This window comes from Miscanthus floridulus, chromosome 19, assembly GCF_019320115.1.
Source record: "Miscanthus floridulus cultivar M001 chromosome 19, ASM1932011v1, whole genome shotgun sequence".
NCBI classification, from domain to species: domain Eukaryota; kingdom Viridiplantae; phylum Streptophyta; class Magnoliopsida; order Poales; family Poaceae; genus Miscanthus; species Miscanthus floridulus.
The window spans coordinates 111,266,184-111,282,456 of NC_089598.1; the positions used below are offsets into that span (position 1 = coordinate 111,266,184).

General features: G+C 43.2%; 1 pseudogene; it reads left to right on the plus strand.

The window, feature by feature from the left end:
• The first annotated feature begins 719 nt into the window (after positions 1-719).
• LOC136526748 (uncharacterized) lies at positions 720-9,117 on the plus strand (annotated as a pseudogene).
• The last annotated feature ends 7,156 nt before the right edge of the window (positions 9,118-16,273 follow it).

Consider the following 16,273-nt stretch of genomic DNA (forward strand, 5'->3'; position numbering starts at 1 on the left):
TTTTTCTCTGTCCACACAAACAAGGTCCATTCAGGTGGGTGATGTAATGCTGCACCAAACACACCCCCTCCGTCCCTTCTAATTGGTTGCCTTGCCTCCTCTACAGAAAAGAAAAGAAAGAAAGAAAAGAAATGCAGAAAGAGATGTATGTCCCCCGTTCGGTTTGCTGAAACTTGGCTGAAAAACACTATTCTGGCTGAAATGTTGGGAGAGAAGAACACTGTTCCGGCTAAAAAAAGAAGTCGAACAAGCCGGATTTAAGGTAAGCCAAACGGGCCATATGTCTGTCGGTGCTCCGATCCAAATCCAAATCTCTTTGGTTCATGATCACATATTTTTATAATCAACCATGAAATAAGTCTTTGTAGCGAATTAGTTTGGTATTGTATGTGTTTATATTTTTTATTTATAGCTCTATAAATCTGATCGAACTTATATAATTCTAACTTAGAATGACACTAAAACAACATATATTTTGGAATGAACTTTTGAATTTTCTAAACAAGCTAGCTGCATTAGTCTGAGTATTACCCATGAACAAGCCAGTGAAGTGGAGTCGAGCATCGAGAAGACGTGGGATGCTGGAGCATAATAGATTGCACTAACCTTTCTACACTTACCTCTGTCGTTAAATCCTAACCCCCCGGATCATCGTCATCATCACTGCTACCTAGTGCGGGTAGTTTTACAGAAAGGCCCCTGAGGGAGAGGGGTTTCCAGCGAAGGCCAACACATCTCCGGACGGGCACAAGACAAACCATCGGAGTCGGAGGCACCGCACCGCACGCCGACCCACCCGCGCGCAGCACCAGCACACACTCCCTCGCCCCCGATCTCGCCGGGCCGGTGCCTCTCGCCCGCCCGCCCCCGCCCTCCGCCCGGGGGGCGATGGAGGCGGCCTTCGACGCCTACTTCCGCGCCGCGGATCTGGACCGCGACGGCCGGATCAGCGGCCAGGAGGCCGTGGCCTTCTTCAAGGGCTCCGGCCTGCCCCAGCCCGTCCTCGCACAGGTGACACTCAGATCTCCCTTCTCCCCCCCTCCCTCACCAGCGCCGCTCCTGCCCCGGCGATCTGCGCAGTCCAGCCACCCCGTGTGGTTCGAATCGCGGGGTGCCTGGTCGGTGCAGGCTAGTTGCTCGGCCGGAATTCCGAGCTCCCGTGGGCTACGGGAGCCGATATTTGGAGCCTGCGTTGCTCATTGTGGTTTATGGGGGTGGATGTCGCTGTGTTCTAGCCCTTCCTTTCACACCGCCCGAGTGGAATCAACTTTAGTTGCTTTTCAGTGCTTCGTGTTCACATGCTTAGACGTCTGCTGCTACTCCTGCCTTGATCTAGCTGTGTAATTACGCACTCTAGCTCGCAATTTGCTTGTTCTGTTCCGTGTATGTATACCATGGTTGGACTAACCGACTCATTTAAGCTTGGAACATCGATTGGGGTTTCTACGATTGTGCTTGCTTGCTCATTAGCAAGTGTTGAGAACCGAGGTTTAGGCCCCAGATTGGGGCTTTCCATTTGTGTGGCATGAGCCTGAGATGGTCTTGGGATCCAATCTGAGCGGAAGTACAAGATTACTTTAGTGAATTGCTGTTCCAAAACTGTGGACCTTTTTTTTTTCCTCATTTATATTAAATATTTAGCACATTTCGTGTGTTAGTTGGAGGAATGGCCACCAGCCCGTTCTTTGGACCTCAGCAGAACTGCACATTTCACTTCTGCTATCCAAATCAACTCTGCAATCAGTCACGATTTTTTTCTTTCTTTTCTTTTTTTTTTTTTTTTGCAAAATGCAACCTATTGGAAGTGCTGTTATTACTATTAGTAATTCAAACACTATTGAACCGCACACTTCATTTCTATTTACTTCCACTCATGGCTTTGTATTTTTTCTCTTCTCTGGTTCAGATTTGGACTGTATGCTGATAGAAATCGGTCTGGTTTTCTTGGGCGCGAAGACTTCTTCAATTCACTCAAACTCGTCACAGTAGCTCAGAGCGGCCGAGAATTGACACCTGATATTGTTAAATCAGCATTATTTGGACCAGCTGCTGCGAAAATCCCTGCTCCTCGGATAAATGTTTCTACACCTGCTCCTCAGACAAATAGCGTAGCTAGCCTCCCGAATGCCACTCAAGCACCACGCCCTGTTCAACAGAGTCCTGCACCAGGTCCTGTTCAACAGAATCCTGCCATAAGAGGTACACAAGGGCTTCCTGGTGCATCGCCAAATCCACAAGTCAGGCCGCCACAACCTCCAAATGCAAACACTGTGCCTCCTGCTCATGGTCAGGGAGTTGCTTCAAGGCCACCCATGGGAAGTGGTCCTACTGGGATAAACCATACTAGTTCAACCACATCAAGTCTAGCTACTGATTGGTTCAGTGGTAAGAGAAGTGCAAGTCCGTTGGGTGCAACTTCACAAGCTCCAACCAGAGGTATTTCTCCGCAGGCCAACCTTAGCAGTGCGGGGATCTCAGCGCAGCATTCAACTCCTGTACCGGGCTACAATTCTCATACGCCAGGTGCTACAACACCTGTCAATGCAAATTTGACAAATTTGAACGTGATGTCTTCCCAACCATCAGTTAATGACTCCAAGGCATTGGTGCCCTTGGGTAATGGATTGTCATCGAACTCAACTTTTGGTGCTGACCCTTTCTCTGCAACTTCACAACCGAAACAGGGTTCACCTTTGCCCCCCAATGTTCCAAATAATCTGCCGAGCTCTACACCTCCTGCCTCTGCTGGACATCATCACCCTCCTAAGCCAATACAGGCTGGTCCTGTGCAGGGTATATCCTCCCTTTCTTCTAATACTAGCCAGTTGCCACACAGTCAGCCAGCTCCGAGGCAACAACAATTTAATGCTACACCAAGTGCTCCAGGACCAGTGAGTTCAAATATTCCCAGTGGACAAATTCCTTCAAACCCAAGCCAATCTCAGGCCCCATGGCCGAAAATCACTCAAGTAGATGTCAGAAAATATATGATTGTATTTATCAAGGTAGATAGGGATCGTGATGGGAAAATCACTGGTGAAGAGGCAAGGAATCTATTTTTAAGTTGGAGGCTGCCAAGAGGTACATCACGTCTCTTTATATTTACTCTTCCTGTTTTAGATACCATAATTCATAGCCCTTGCGCGCTATATTTTTTGTCCTGTTGACTGTTGATGATTCTACAAATTACGTATCAGTAATGGAAGTATTGTTTAACCTGCAGACACATCAATACACTTGTGAAATAAGAATTGCTAGTTTTAGATGGCCGTTTATTGTTTGTAGTTTCCCCCATACCATTGTTCTTTTGCTGCGAAACATGTATTTTAGATGATTTATTAGATGTATCCTTAGTTTTTGTGGATGCCAAATTCATTCCGAACTGGTTGCATGTTACTACTTGTGTCAATACATGTATACATTGTTGCTCAGTTATTTTTCTCTTTCCTAGCATCACATTGAGTTCACATATTGTTCCTCATATTGTTGGGTCCATGTTTTATATTTGCTGGGAATTATATTTTTGGGAATCAAGTGTCTCGGAGCATTACCACAATGCTATGATATTCCTTATTTCAATTTACAACTTCTTGTCTTATCAATGGCAAAGTTGCCCTGAAGTGTTACGTATTACTATCTTGTTCCTCTACGTGAATTATTTCTGTTTCAAATTTCCTCTGAAATCGAGTTCCTATTCTTCTCATCTCTTGCTTCAAAAGTTCCTAAAAAAAATCTGCCTCTCCACCTACAGATATCTTAAGGAAGGTGTGGGATTTGTCCGACCAGGATAAGGACGGGATGCTATCTTTCAAGGAATTTTGTATTGCTGTGTACTTAATGGAGAGACACCGAGAGCATCGTCCTCTTCCTGACACAGTAACGGATGCTATTTGGGCTGAGGGCACCGCACTACCCTCTACTGGCCAGTTTGCCGAAAATCCTAGTGCCCCTGCTCCTCAAGCAAGTGCAGGTATTCATCCAAAAGAAATTTTTTTTATTACTGACTTCTAAGGAAGTAACTTGTCAATGATGTTGTTTTTACTGAACACTTGTTGAAGGATACACAAGTAGAACAATGCAAGGACCACATCATGGGATGCTTCCCTCATCAATGAAGCCACCATCTCGAAGGCCTCTTCCTTTAGATGCTGATGATACTGTTAAGGCAGAGCAACAAAAGCCAAAGGTTCCTGTCTTGGAGGAACATCTAGTTGGCCAGCTGAGCAAGGAGGAACAAGATACATCTGGATGCAAAGTTTAAGGAAGCTTCAGACGCTGATAAGAAAGTATATTCCTCTCTTGTATTGTTTCAACTTTCAAGAGCCTTAATGTCTTAAGATTCGTAGAGCAGACGGAAATAGTACATATATTGGGACATTTGATTACTGTCTTCACTTTGACCTTACTCCATTTTGCCCCAAACATGCAGCTTGAGATCAAAGTTTCGGGCATATAGTTGTAAATGGTCCAAATATATTTGAAGCAATTTTGCTCAACTGGTCTAGTGTTGTTTCTATTCATAGTTGACAAAAAATATATGGCTAAACTAATACATAAGAAGCTATCATTTCTGTTGTACCAGTATGGTAGCAAATCTTTCAAAATGCTCATGTGTCACACGATTGTATTTCTTGAATTTCCCATTTGCATAAAATGTTTAAAAATGTGAAAACTAGAACACGATAGAATTCTTTAGTACACAAACTAATGTTCAGAACATTGTTTACATATTCCAATCCATATTTCAAATGTCAAATTGAAATGGTAGCGGTGTTTGATCTCTATAGATTGTGTTGATGAGCGGAACTCAAGGTTGTGAGCGACTTCATACAATTTTACTCATATGTTATTATAACATGATATTCTGAATCTTCTATGAAGGTCCAAGAGTTGGAGAAGGAGATCCTTGATTCTAGAGAGAAGACCTGAGTTTTATCGCACGAAGATGCAGGAGCTTGTAAGTATTCTCTGGCAATATGTTACTATAAATGCAAACATGTATTTGATTCAGTCTTTACTGTGCTAGTTTCAGTTTCCTTTATAGCATTTCCATTCAACCTCTGCTGTCATGTTTCATTTGTTACCCAGCCCTAGCTGCCTAACCATTTTGTACTAACTTGACATATGCAACCCCCCCCCCCCCCCCCCCCCCCCCCCCAAAAAAAAAAAAAATTTGCTCCGATTTAGTTGGAGTCTACAGATGAAACCCAACGAGAGGCATAACAAATGATTTAACATATATATATATAAAGTGCTGGGCTATAGTGCATAGTTTAACATGAGCTAATGAGCTATATTTGTGTCCTAATTTAATGTATTCATGCCTGACTTATTTTCGTTATATTGTCCTAGATTCTCTACAAAAGTAGGTGTGAGAATAGGTTTAATGAAGTCTCAGAAAGTATGTCTGCTGATAAACGTGAGGTAATTTTCCTTCTGTAACCTTTGATTAGTTGAGCTCTCTGATTCTATTTCCTACCTTTTTTGGGTAATTATCGTTTGTAGAAGATCCTGGTGGTTTCTGAAGTGCTGGCAGAAGCAGAAAAGATTGATGAAAATAATCTCTAGTATCTCATACCGTTTTTACTTTGTTTGTACAAGCTTCCTGTTGTTACATGCTCCTGGAATAAGTTCAAGTCTTTAGATCTCATGAGACCATCTTTAGTGGAATCATATCATATATTACTTTAGTAGAAGCTAGAAGAAGACTTTTGGGCATTATAATTTGTGTAATTACAATTTGACTAATGTCCTATGAAGTCCCTTGTGTGATGGCATGTAAGAGTGGCCACTCTTTGTTCTAATGCTGTTTTATATGAATCTCACAGCTATCAATTCTATATTCAGGTCCAATCCCTTTCTGCAAAATATGATGAGAGATGCAAGAAGGTTGGAGATGTGGCATCAAAGCTAACAATGGATGAGGCTACTTTCCGTGAGATCCAGGTATATTTGTGATTCTATTAGAATGCTGGCAACTTCATCCTCGAGATCTGGCTGTGAGCATATTATTATTATTTTGTATGTTTGCAGGAGAAGAAGTTGGAAATTTATAACGCCATAGTTAAGCTGCAAAAAGGGGATGAAAGTGATGAGAAGCTTCAGGTTTGTATTTTTTTGTTCATCCAATATCTTTCAATGCATCATGCTTTACATCTGTTGTCTGATCTCCTTTGCCCTCTGTTTATAGGAGCGGGCTAATAAGATACAGTCAGATCTTGAGGAGCTTGTGAAATCTTTGAATGAGCAATGCAAGAGATATGGGTTGAGAGCTAAGCCAACTACTTTAGTGGAGCTTCCTTTTGGTACTTGTTACTATCCTCTTTGTTTCTTAGCTTTTATCCAACATTTGCTTGTTTTGGTTGCGTTTCTTGTTTAAATGGATACTGTACACTGATTCACTGTCCTGTCAGCTATGAGCTAATGAAATACTAAAATCAATCTTAAATTATGTTTACTTGCATCATAATATCTATGTTCATGAAAACAATCTTAACTAGCTCTTGCTAATTTTCTTTGTATCATATAGTCCATGCACTGTTCATTGCAACATCTAATTTGTTTCAGGGCTTCATCTATCCCAATTCCCAGTTGCTTAATGAGATCCTGCTCTTTGCCTCTATTTTTCGTTTTTAGGTTGGCAACCTGGAATTCAAGAGACAGCTTATGCATGGGATGAAGAATGGGATAGATTTGGAGATGAGGGTATGCTAACTTCAATCTTGATTCTACCACCATGTTCATTATTCAATGCGTGTTTATGTTGACCATTTACATATTAAACTATATATGCTGCTCCGCTTGCATTTATCCAGGATTCTCTTTAATAAAAGAACTAACAGTTGAAGTGGAGCCTCCCATTGCACCAAAGAGTCAGCCTACTGAAGATGTTAAAGCATCTATAAATGGGGCATCAACAGAAAAAGAAGACAACAAGGGTGACAAATCTGCTGCTGCTGCGGAGCAGGCAGTGGAACCTGAAACAACACCATCGAATATCAAACCAGAGTCAGCAAAAAGCCCTCCAGTTAGTCCTGTCAAGAATAAAGAGGATGGTTCTGATGAACGTGATAAAAAGCAATCTGGAACAAATGACGTCTCACCACGTGCCACTGAGAGTATCAGGTATAGATTCTGCTTTTCTTTTTATATGATAGATAGATACACGTGTCTTGCTAGAGAAAAAGAAACATTGTTTGTGAATAATATTTAGTTTCAATTCAACCGTAACCTCTTGCAGCTAATCTTCTTTGTCAATTCTTTTGGTGACAAAATATTACACGTCGAGGCATGACCTTGCATGTAGCTTAAACTATATAGGCCATTGGCTTCTCCTATATGCCAGGCTTCTGACAGCGCAATATATTGTTAGTCTCTATTGTATAGGAAATTTGGTTCCTGAACGTTTTATGTGAAACATGCTTCTTGCATGCTGGAAATATAGCATAACTTTTTTTGTTGGAAGGGAAGCTTGAAGGACACCTATTGTGTCGAATTATTGACCCCTCTCAGTTTGACAGTATTTATTAGTATTTTGCTTTTATTAAGCTATCTTCCTAATTGCACTGGTGAATTTTGTAGCAACCGTGGAGCAATGGATTCCCCTACTCATGGAGATAAAACCCATGATGGACACTCATGGGGCCCATCTTTTGATCATGCCATGGATAATGACTCTCTATGGAACTTTGGTCATAAGGTTGGACTCTGTTCATTCTTTCTTGCGTCGTGTCATACTGTTATGTTGTATTCATACTCTACTATCTAGCACTTACCTCTGTGATTTGTTTCTTAGGATGGTGAGAATGGTGATTCAGATCACTTCTTTGGGCCACAAGGTCTTCCCCCGATAAGAACCTGGAGGTTCCTCATCTGGTAGTTCATTTGTCAAGGAACAGAAGCCGTTCTTTGATTCTGTTCCTGGTACTCCAATGGAGAAACCTTTCTTTGATTCCATCCCAGGCACGCCAGTTCAGAAATCCGTCTTTGATTCCATCCCAGGCACACCAGTTCAGAAATCCGTCTTTGATTACTCTGTCCCTAGCACGCCGATGCAGAACTCAAGCTTTGATTATTCTGTCCCAAGCACGCCAATGCAGAAGTCACTCTTTGATTCCATTCCTGGTACACCGGTTCAGAGATCAGTATTTGATTCTGTTCCGAGTACGCCAATGCAGAGATCGGTTTTTGATTCTGTTCCGAGCACACCGACACAGAAACCATTCTTTGACTCTTTTCCAAGCACTCCAATGCAGAGATCACTGTTTGATTCTGTGCCAAGCAGAGCAGAATCTCCTACTGCCAGCAGCATGTATGGCAAAGAGCAAAAGGGATTCTTTGATTCTTCAGTCCCGAGTACCCCAATGTACAACTCAAGCTTCACGCCAAGGTACAGCGAAGCAGGAGATGATTCATTCGACACCATGTCTCAATACAGCTCATTTGGCATGCACGAGAACAATTCCTTTGGACAGCGCGACAGCTTCTCGAGATTCGATTCCTTCACGAGCAATGCTGACAACGGTGGCAATGACACCTTTGCGAGGTTCGATTCCTTCCGCAGCATTTCAGATCAGGGTGGGGGCAACAGCTTCATGAGGTACGATTCCATGAACAGCAGCAGCGACCATGACAGAGGCGATCTGTTTGCGAGGTTTGATTCGATGAAGATCAGTGACTACAACAGCCGGGGCTACTCATTCGACGACGAGGACCCCTTTGGAACTGGGCCGTTTAAATCGACAGAGACCACGAGCAGCAGCCCGACAAAACATGGGACGGACACATGGAGCGCGTTTTGACAGGAGGCAGGTATTGTATCATAGAAGAGGTCATGCACTTGTGCACCTTACTGCAGATATATACACGTACAGGGGCAAGACCTTTTTTTTGTTTTTTTTTTTGTTTTGCATCGGCCTCTGTTCCTCCACACCTGGGCACTGGAAGGGGAAGGGAAGGGAAGGGGAAGGGACGGGTCTTTGCTTGTGTGTTTGCTTTGTGTTAATTTTGTACCTAGGCTGGGAACATGTGTTTGGTGGGATTCTGCTGCTGCTTATAAACATTCTTTATACCTTGTATTGTACAAGATGCGAGTCAACCCATTGGGTTGAGAAACTCTCGAGTGTTTTTGCTTCTACGTTGTAGCGTTTTTCAGGTTCTCCAAAATTTTCTGAGCAATGTACAGACAGACAATGTGGCTGAGAAGTCGGGACCTGCTTATGGGTTACTACTTACTGCAATACATTGTGAGGTAATTAAGTCGGTTCAGCGAGAAATTGTGTTTTATTATGCTCTCTCCATCCTGAAATCTAATGAATTATGGGTTCCAAATTTGTACCAAAATACTCGCTCTTTCTTGAAATATAAGGAATCAAAGTGATGTTTAGACAAAATAAGGAGTCTAACAAAATACTGCATTACCCTCATTAATTTGTAGGAGTAAAGAGTTCGGCTATTGCTTTTCTAGTTTAAAAGAAATCTTTGCATAAATGGCGTGGGCGCGGCTAGCGCCCGGACATCTAGACGCTAGCCCCTGTTCGGACTATGTCCTACTCCTACCCACCCACATCTTGCCGCTGCGCCCGCCTGCAAGCATGTGGGGCCCGCACCACGTCAGTGGGGACTGCTTTCACCTTCCCGTGCCTGACACCGAGACGAGACAGAAGAAAGGCCAGGAGTGAGATGCAACACTCGATCTAATTTTAAAACATCCAGATACAACAATTGCAACATACGTCTAAAAACAAATGAAACATTTGAAACATGCATCTGAGACACTTGCAAAAAACACTTGAAACAATTGTCAACATACGCAACATTTAGATAAAACACTTGCATCATATGTGTGAAAACATATGCAGCATCCAGATAAACACACTTGCAACATACGTCGGAAAAAACAGATGAAACATTGAGAACAGGAGCTTTCAACATACATGTACAACCATTGCAACATGTGCAACATACCGATCTATTTTTGCAACATCCGTACGAAACACATGCAACATACCACTGAAACATTTAAAACAGACGCTTGCAACATACCCCAAACATCTCCTTGTTGTTTGGGAGAATGGAGGCTCGTTGGCAAGTGGGGATCGCCAGAGATAGCGGCCCGGTGGTGCTCGTAGGCAGCGGCTCAGCGGTGGCTGCGCAACAGGGCAGGGAGGTAGCGGGCCTCGCGCCGCAACTGGCAGGGCTAGTAGCCAGAGCTGCGGCGGCTGCGCGCCAGGCAGGGCTGGCGATCGTGCCTCCTACGACTCGTAGGCAGACGCACGCCAAAACCAGGAGAGGGTAGCCGCACGCCGCATCTGATAGGGCTAGGCGGCTGGCAGTCGAGCGTCGCATGCGGGAGAGAAGCGGAGCGGAGCGAGACGTGCGGAGGTTGATTTTATTTTTTTTTATAGGCGAGCGGCGCCGGAGGCCGGACGTCTTAATGGTAGCATTCTTTCAGGCCCCTTTAGAACGTGGGATCTTTTTCCGGTTTCTATGTTTTTTTTAAATAAACCGATTCATGTGAAACTCCTATACAATTCTTGTGATCCATTCCAAAGGGCCTTCAAAATCTGGTAAAAAGATTACAAATTGAGATGAAGATTTGACATTCTTCACCACAGCATTGGGAAGTGAGGATGCTAACCTTGTAGTACTTGGATTGGAATATAATTCCCAAGTCTTGAAAAATGTGGGACACTACTATTTTGCATTTGGAATGATATTTTGGGTGTAATGTTAGTCTGTTACGGTGTCTAGTTATATTTTATAGAATAGTTTAATCTCCCTTGCACATTATAACTTTTTCTTGCATCAGGCACCAGGACTTTTATGCAACCCCAAATGTTTTTTTTGAGAGAATTCCGTTTTTGGCACTGAAACAAATCACTCTTCCTTTTTTGGAACTGAAAATTTTGAACCTCCTTATCTGGCACGGACTTGAATATTCCTTTCCTAAATCGCACTAACGTCCATTTCAGGCATCCATCCGTTAGTTGAGTACGAAGACCATGTCAGCTTTTCATTAGAAGTACCAAAATGCCCCTGTTTATTCCGGTCACTCGTAGGTCCTCTTGTCTCGTGCGCGTCCATCTCCCCTTCTCCCCCGCGACGCCAAGTCTCTCTTCTCTTCTGACCCCCCCCAAACCCTAGACAGAATGGAGGCCGGAGGAGATGAGGATGGGGTGGAGGAGGCATCGGTCGTTGGCGCCTAGGAACTCACGGGGCGGGTCCTTCAACTCGAGGCGCCCCTTAGTCAGGCGAGCTCGCCCCATGGTCGCAAATTGAGGCGCGGGTCCGGCGGGGAACGCGGTGGCGGGGCGGGCTCCCTGGCCAGCGCTGGCCCTAGCTAGCGGCGCGGGGAGACGGCCTCGCCCGCCTACGTTGGTGGCAGCTTGCGGTGGGGCGGCCTCGCCTACCGACGCTGGTTGCAGGCCGCGGCACGGCAGACGCGGCGGGGCGAGCTCGCCCGCCGGAGCTCCGGCCAGACCGTGCGGCGGATGGGGCGGGGCGGCCTCCCCAAGCGGCGGTGTCGCGCCACCGCTTGTCGGCCATGGACAAGCCGCCGCCGTTGCCGTGGCGAACCATGTTCGCATCTGCGGGGTTCGTGCCGGTGCTGAATGTTGAGCTAGTCGGCTTAGGCCACTCGACCTAGCCGACTTCTACCCCCAAGTAGTCGGCTAAGGCGACCCCCCTCTCTGGCCGGCTGAGGACATCGCCAGGCCCCGCGAAAGTAGTCGGCTAAGCCGACTCATACCGACTAGAAAACTTCCCAAAGTTGGTTTTTTGTATTTTTCGACTCGAGAAACTTGAAGATTATGATCTAGAGTTATTTCCTACTGGGATAAGATCACACCCTTTATAAATATGAGAGGATCACGACCGATTAAGTTTCTATCTATCCAATCGTCAAAAAAACGCAACAAAACTACCCTTTACCCTATTCTTCCAAACCTACTGCTGTTCGTTGCGTCTCCCGGTGAGATTCAGCGGCATCCTAGGCGGCCTTACTGGCCCTAGAGATCCATCCACGTGCCTCTTCGCAATGGGTCTTCCCAGGAGTGATTCGGGAGATTATCCGGTCGAGAACGAGCTCTACATCGGTCCTAGCGATCTCTAGATGGGTTGTGATCGATTACGCGACGTTCTTGCTGTTGTGCAGGTTGTGTGCAAACTCATGTGAAGCACTTATGATGAATTTTGTTTGTGCTAGTGACAATTGGCAATAATGTAGCAGCAAATCCTATGAAAAGGTTAAAACCGTAGATTTCTTCTAGCCAACAATAGTTTTCTTCGATTAGTTGGTACCTTCCGCTATTATAAAATTACTAGCAGCTTGTCAAAAGGCATTTGGTGCGGTTTGATGAATTGATGTCATAAGAGGAAATTCCAAGTGAGAAATATAAAAAAGGAAAGCTAGGTTCATTGAATCAAGATGGCACATTTTGTAATGCTTTTGAAATTTAATAACATCTTCCTTTAGGGCTGATTTAGATGCATTTGAATCTAACTCAACCCATACACGTTAGAGTGGATAGAGGTGAAAACTAGTTAATTTTCCACCATATTCACGTGGGTTGAGGTCCTTAGGGCTTGTTTGGCTGCACTTTTATCTATCTGAATGTGCATGTCTTGGAGCGGATTGAGATTGGAGTCAGTAAACTAAATAAGCCTGCTGGCGATAATCAGCAGGTCCTATATGGACATTCCACAGTTCAGAGAGCATCCACATAAACTTTCTTCAGAAATCAACGTGCTCACGGCATGCATTCACTGCTACTACTCTGATTAAACGCTCAAAGTAGCAGCAGGACAAAGCGACAGTTGCAGATCAACTCCGTACTGATCAACCACAGAAGTAAAACTAGCACTTCATCCAAGGATCAGCATCCAAACAAACCCAACAATAGCACACCCAGGGCATGAGGTTAATGCCCTCGGCACCAAAGGTTGATATGAATGACCAAAACCTATTCTGCAGTGTTCAATACCAAAATGATCTTACAGGACACGGCGCAACTTGTCAAAGCACACAGCATTGGCATGTTCGTTCACAAACTAGTTTCCCATTAGAAATTAATAACTTTGAACATGAGAGTTCAACAAAATCTACTTTCCTTATACAACCACATAGCATGCCAGGGATCGGCAGATCCCTGCACAACATCTGTAACAGCAACAAGCTTGCAGCATCTTACATTACGTTGCAAGCAGGAAACAGTAGTAGTACACATACACGGCCAATCTGTCTACCTCTTTTGCAGGCAACAAAAAATGGCAGGCACACTGGAACAAGGGCTGTGTGCCACTTGAGTCAGTCAAATTAGCTGCAGACAAATATGTATGCTGTGTAGCAGATGGAGATGGCCGGATGGCCCTTATTGCCAACGTACATAGCTTTTGCCAGAAAAATCAAAGTTGAGACAGATAGGGGCCAAAAGCTCCACCATACTTGCTTTTTTCCAATTCCACGCTCAGTACTAGTAGTACTATAATAAATATAGCAACATGCATCTTTACACGCTCTGGTTTTGCACAAAACAGCGTCGCAACTCCTGGTTTTTCTTGCCTGCCCATGCCCACTGGTAAAGTGTTCTACTTTCTAGGAGTAGCAGGACCTCCCTACCGCTCGGATGATCGTTTGGTTGTTTTAATTTGGTCCCTGATTTTGCAACAGCCGGCGCATGCATATGGATATGGATGATCAACATTAGAATGTGCGCCGGGAAAATGCAAGGATCATCTGGCAATGACGGCATTGTCTTCGAGGCTTCGAGCTGATGTCCCAATGGACATCCTTTTGAGGGCTCAAGTTTTATTTATTTATTTATTTATTTATTTTGTTTTGTTTTCTCCTTCGGCATCTCACACACACTCTGTAATCGTCTTTCTTTTGGTTTCATCAAACCACTTCACATGTTTGTCGGAATAACCTTTGGAAAACTAGTGCAAAAACGAATTTAGAGGACTACTTGTTTTATTATTAATAGAGACGGACAAAAAATCTCACTGTTTTCTGAAATACTTTGCTATTTTCAGAAATGGTCGGTCTATTTACGGAGACACTACCGTTTCTAAAATTAAACTAATAGAGACGAGTCTCTTAAGGCGTCCGCCTATATTTTTAGAGGTGGACATGTTAGAAAGCCTGTCTCAATGAATAGGCTTGAAGCTAGCTCATATGGTCCAATACATTAGACTTAGACACATATATATATACACTACTACAGAATGGACTTTTGTCCCGGGCGGTAACGGCCTTTAGTCCCGGTTACCGCGCCGGGACAACGATCCCGGGACTAAAGGTGGAACCTTCAGTCCCGGGTCATAAAGCCGGGACTAAAGAGGGACCTTTAGTCCCGGTTGGTCTCCAGCCGAGCAAACCTGGCGCACCCTTTAGTCCCGGTTGGGGTTACCAACCGGGACTAAAGGTTCCTTTTCTTTTTCTTTTTTTCTTGTTTAATTTGTTTTCAGTTCAGTTACACATATTTGTTTAATATATAATATGTTTTTATGTACGTATTCTACGCTGCTAATATAAATACACGCACGCATATAAATACATTTAATTCTCATCTCAAGCATTATTCGAATAAAGTATGAAACTATATATATTATAGATATATATGTATATATACAACACTTTCATAATCTTGTTCTCGAAAATAACGATATCAATAAACATTTAATTTACATCATTAGTTCCTTAGATCAAAGTAGAACTCGCCGTTGGGATTTAGCACTTTTTCTAGAAGATATCCTGCTATTGACTCTTGAATTGCTTTCAGATGGTCTTTTTGCATGACCCTTCGTTTCAACCATTCAGTCTTGCATTTGAAATAAAAGGAAAAGTATTAATACATATATATATATATATATAAATATATATATTCATTTAAAAATAAATAAAAATGATATATACATACTCTGAGGACATCTTCAGGAGTTCTTCTTATGTATGCAGTGATAAATTCATAAACGTAGTATCCACACAAGTTATTACCTGGTTCCTGCCGCAAACACCACTATACGAGAAGAAGATTATTCTCAGCATCTCACACGTAAATTGAAGTACGATATAGTAATTAAACATGTGGGGAAGTATATATAGTACTACTTACTGGTATTTCAACTACATTAAGTGGTGCCTTGCAATCCTTACGGTGTTGCCGAATAAACTCTTTCCAAACCCTGTGCGACCAATAATGTACGATCGTTAATAAATTATGGCAAAGTCTATTCAATAATAGTTGTGCGCGAGAGATCGAAATTACCCCTGGATAATGTCTATCATATCTTGGTATTGTGCTCGCTCTTTTCTCAATGAGTCCAAGATTACTAACTGACTTGAGTTTAACTCAATGACAATGAGTATCCAGTGAAACCTGCATTGGTTTATACACACACGTACATACATATAAGTTGTATTGATATTACATAAAATATGTAGACTACATTATTATTAACACTTACTCAAAGTTGTACGGGAAAAGTATTGTTGTCTTGTCGTGCTGCTTCACGAAGAACATCATGATATTCTCCTATGCTTCAGATACCCATCGCTCCTTGACAATAATACCGGTTTTGAATACGATATAAGGATCAATGAAGCCAACACTGGTGTCTTGTATTCTTTGGAGCTCTGACATCTGGAATCTATATATAAATATAAGTTACATGTGAGGATAATTATATACACGTACGCATGGAAGTGAGTTTATTAAATAAAAGTAAGAATCACTTACAAACAAAAGGAGCTAATGATTGATTTGTCCAGAGCGTCCAAGTGGAATAGTTGATGCAATTCTTCGAAACTAATATGTAAGATGTCATCGCCACGGAAGTAATGATGGTCTCTAAATCTGACAAAGATCCACTGCTCACCCCTGCCACACGCCTGCATGTACCACTTGTTGAGCAAGTACATTTGCGTACCCAATTCATTCAGAGCCGCAGGGTTGTACAGACTTTTGCCATATTTATAAGTCTTCCAGGTATCAACTTCCAGGTTCTGGATTGGAGCTTTGCCCGTCAATTGATCCAAGGTTAAACCAGTATCTTTAAAAAAAGCATTAAGGGCTTGAACCGACACTTCTCCAGAGTTGTCTGGTCGATAGACTTCTATGTTGGAACCATATTCATTAGCAACAACAAGATTTTGCATTGGTTGCTTCTGCTGTCCGAGCTGTGGGACATCCTTCCCTGATGCTCTTTTCCTTTTCTTATCTGCATCATGTGACTTCACGAGGGAGCGGTCATAGTCTGATAGTGGCGAAGGCTT